We start from the raw sequence: 3,836 nt of genomic DNA, 5'->3' as shown, positions 1-3,836 counted from the left end.
GATCAGTCCCGCTGTCAGAGGATGTGGGTCACTAAATGTATTCTGTGTGAAAGGACTATAGGATGTTCCGCCAGCAGGGAGCAGAGGCAGGACTTAGTACCGAAGATGTTTATCGTGGGGGAAAACCAGTTTCATTCTTCATTAAAGGTGCACTACGTAGTTTTGGGGTTCGAAATTGTAATCAGAAGAGAAAGATCTCCATTGACTGATTTTTTTAATGCCTAATCTATCTAAATAAATAAGTGTGTTCATGACGGAATAATTCGAACAAAGGGCAAAAAAATATTTCATCCTGTTTCACTCTGCATATACAGTATGTGGCGGACCCTGCCACCTCTGTAGCCACAAACTGTGTTCTGTGGAGCATATTCGAGAACAGCTTGTTTTTAAAAATATTATTTTTGAGTTTGCATTATTGTCTCATTAATATTGTAAACATCAAAAGTTGAGTTTGAATTTCTTTGCCAAAACCAAACAGTGTCCCGTTAATTAGTGTACGTTTCTGGCAGATTTTAAGGCGAGCACTAATGGCATCATGGCTACAGCAGGAGAAAAATGCTCAGCTATTCGAAACATCGCTGCCAAATGTTAGTTTTCTCAAAGAGCTTCTCTCGGCACTTACTGTTTTACATTTCTCGAACATGAAGAAATCCATTACAGCAGAGTAAGACAATAATGAACTGGAGCCATGACACGTAGAAGAAAATTGCGGCTTAATGTTTCTTCAGTGGAGAAACTCACGCCTCCACTCTTACCAACCGATATCACACACAGCTACATGTGGAGCCATCAACTTCCGCAGCCTGCTCTCCAGGGTCCGTCAAAAGGTTTCTCAGGACATGTAGGAATATCAGAATCCAGCAACGGAGCACGAGAGTAGATGACCAGGACTTCATCACCAAATTATTCATGGTATTTCTTATAACATCAGAGGTGGTTTATACATATCTGAGTATCTGTGAAGTTCTGCTTTAATATTTAAAATTGTTGGAGAGAATTACCCCAGCAATGCATAAAGAATATGTACTGTTCATCATTGCGGAACATATCGCTACATTTTTGTTTAGTTTTTTTATTAAAAATTGCGTCGAGCGGATTCGTGCGCGAGTCGTGAAGTTTCCTCCCTCTGATTGCTGCCGCTCTCTGCTTCACACCTGTTTTGCAGGGATGAAAAAAGTCTATTTTCGGGACTTTAACCTAAATTCAAATCATGCAAAAGTTTTCTAATTTGCATCACAACATCTCTCCGCGGCGCTTGCCTCTCCACCCCCACCACCCCACCCCTCCCGCGCTCTCCTCTGTCTTCCTCCTGTCTCCCTCCATCACCTCCACACCTTCGCTCACCTCACTACCACACATCAGTAACAATCTCATTTACCGCCCCATTAATTGCTGGAATCCTAGACACTGGTGAGAGAGGTGTGTGTGTGTGTGTGTGTGTGTGAAGTCTGCAAGCAGCGGCAGCAGCAGCAGCATACTGGGGGGGAGAAAGGTGATGCAAGGAAGCAACCCACTATGTGTTACTGACAGTAAACCTCCTCCTTGCCGAAGATGAAGAGCTCCACATATGCAGCGATACAGCGTGGCCCTTATTCTTGATATAGATATAAATATTGATGGGATTAATCTTTGTAAAAGCCATTATTCCTCACTGATCTCCCCTATTAAATCTAGATTAGTGACGAAGGAGCGGATGGAGATGAAGAGGGGGCAAAGACTTAGGCAAAGATTTTGTTAAAAGTTTGACAGTTCAGGTGACTTTTGCAATATAGTTGAACATATCAGCCTCTCCTGATGTATATTTTGTCTGGCTTCTTTTTGCCAAGTTTGACATGCGTCCTGTGAGGAAGCTTATATACTTTGTGCTCATATATATTTATGGTACACTATAGAATTTTAGATATTCTTTGTCTGCCCGGCTGCTCGTATTGTAGATGGATCATCCAGATTTTGTGCTCTGTTGTATCTGTTTCAGTGGGCAACGCGACAGTTGGAAAAAGTAAAAATCAACGTGTCTGAAGTGGTGCGGTCTCTCCGGCCCTGTACCTGAAAACCTCCTCCTCCTGCCGTTATACACACCAACACCGATACTCTCCAGCTTTGCTACGAGCACGGTCGGCTAGGCTAGCAGAGCTAACTTGCAGTTACAGGCTGCTTTCAGGAAACTCAGTAAATGTCAATCTCTACATGCAATCTGACCTAGTTTCACCAAAATCACTGATAGTTGGTGCTGTGTGTGATGTACTGCCTAAAAGCATTAGGCACTGCAATGCTGCGCTGTAATTTTTTTTATGTAAAAACTTGCGTAACGCTGCTTTAATGAGACACCTGATGGCAATTAAGCACCGAGCGAATCTGATGTCGCAACACGTGAAGCACATCGATCACGCCTCGTTTTTAATGTAATTCAAGTACCTAAACAGTGTCACACTGATCCTGTGGTTCTACCGCAGTTCAGACGTGGAGTGATCTATTTCAGAGAGTTTTTATGTTCGGTATGTTCAGTCAAAACTGGTCTTCCCCCCCGCCGGAAAAAAAAAAAAAAACAGCGGCGCTTGTTTTTCCTCCTTTTCATCTGCGTAGCTGTACGACAGAGTCAAACTCTGTCTCAGCCTCCGTCTCTCTGTGTATCACTACGGCGTGACACACTGGCAAACAGGCGCAAACGCCCAAAAAGTAGAGTGGCACATTGGCGGGGGGGCTGTTAATGAAGTGAGTCCCCGCTGCAGTAATGAGTGCGCAGATTTAACTACATTAGCATCCCTTTCCTGCCTCGACAGTGCGTCAGGTAGGGCATGACAGCGCTCGCAGTCAGACACATTACAGTTATTTGTTGCAACATTGATCCGAGCATCAGGATGCTGCTGCTTTACTAGAAGAGGGGGATACTGGGGGGGGGGGGATTTAGCACTGAAGTACAGTAAGATCTGCGGATTCGCTTTTGAGCTCTGTTTGTATTTGTGGTAATGCTTTGAGAAGGTGGGCTGCACGCCGCGGTGTGTGTTTTCTTCACACGAGATCACAGGGGAGGCTTTTTTCTGATCCAAAAATGAGACATAAACACTCCTGACAGGACAGAAAAAGACGGCTCTTTTTCAGAACGAAGCGACTGCTGACAGTAAACGTGAGGCGCACAGCTGCTGAGATCATTATTATTAACATAAGAATACCTGTATTTGTTCAGAGGTACAGATGCACTCTGTCTCTTTCCTTTCGCTTCAAACAAAAAAGCAAAGCACCCTGCGCTTACCAAACTTACTTTCACTATTTTACCCTCACTTTACGTGCACCCAGTGCTCTCTGCAGACAGATGCCAGTAACATTTCTGGTGTGCAATAACTCTAATGAGCGTCTCTGCATGCGGGGCACATCATGTGGATACTTGGCCATGAAATGAAAGCATAATTACACCAGGGAAGTGCTTTTGTCTCTTCATTTTCTCTCATCTTCACTATTCTGTGCTCCGTTGCTCTCAGGTGGCCCTGGTTCTTACGTGAATGCACTCAGGGGCAGCCTCTCTCTCTGTCTCTCCATCTTCCTCGGTAACTCTTACTCTCTCTTTGACACACACACACACACACACACACATATACTCGTAGACTCACAAAACTCTTTGTAACAATCATTGTCAGGGCAGGTCTGATGAGAGCGAAAGAAATTGCGGGAGAAAGGATCCGAGAGTATGATGGGCCCCCGAGTCCTGGAGAAAGGTCAAATAGATTGATGGTTCCGAGGCGCTCGGCGCAAGGACGCAAGGTTATGACATCTTATATCACCGCTGCCGCTGCCGCCAGTGCCATCAGCGTTGTCTCCATCAGCGCAAGTTTTATATTACC

Source organism: Acanthopagrus latus, chromosome 16, assembly GCF_904848185.1.
Source record: "Acanthopagrus latus isolate v.2019 chromosome 16, fAcaLat1.1, whole genome shotgun sequence".
Lineage (NCBI taxonomy): Eukaryota > Metazoa > Chordata > Actinopteri > Spariformes > Sparidae > Acanthopagrus > Acanthopagrus latus.
This window is presented reverse-complemented; position numbering follows the sequence as displayed.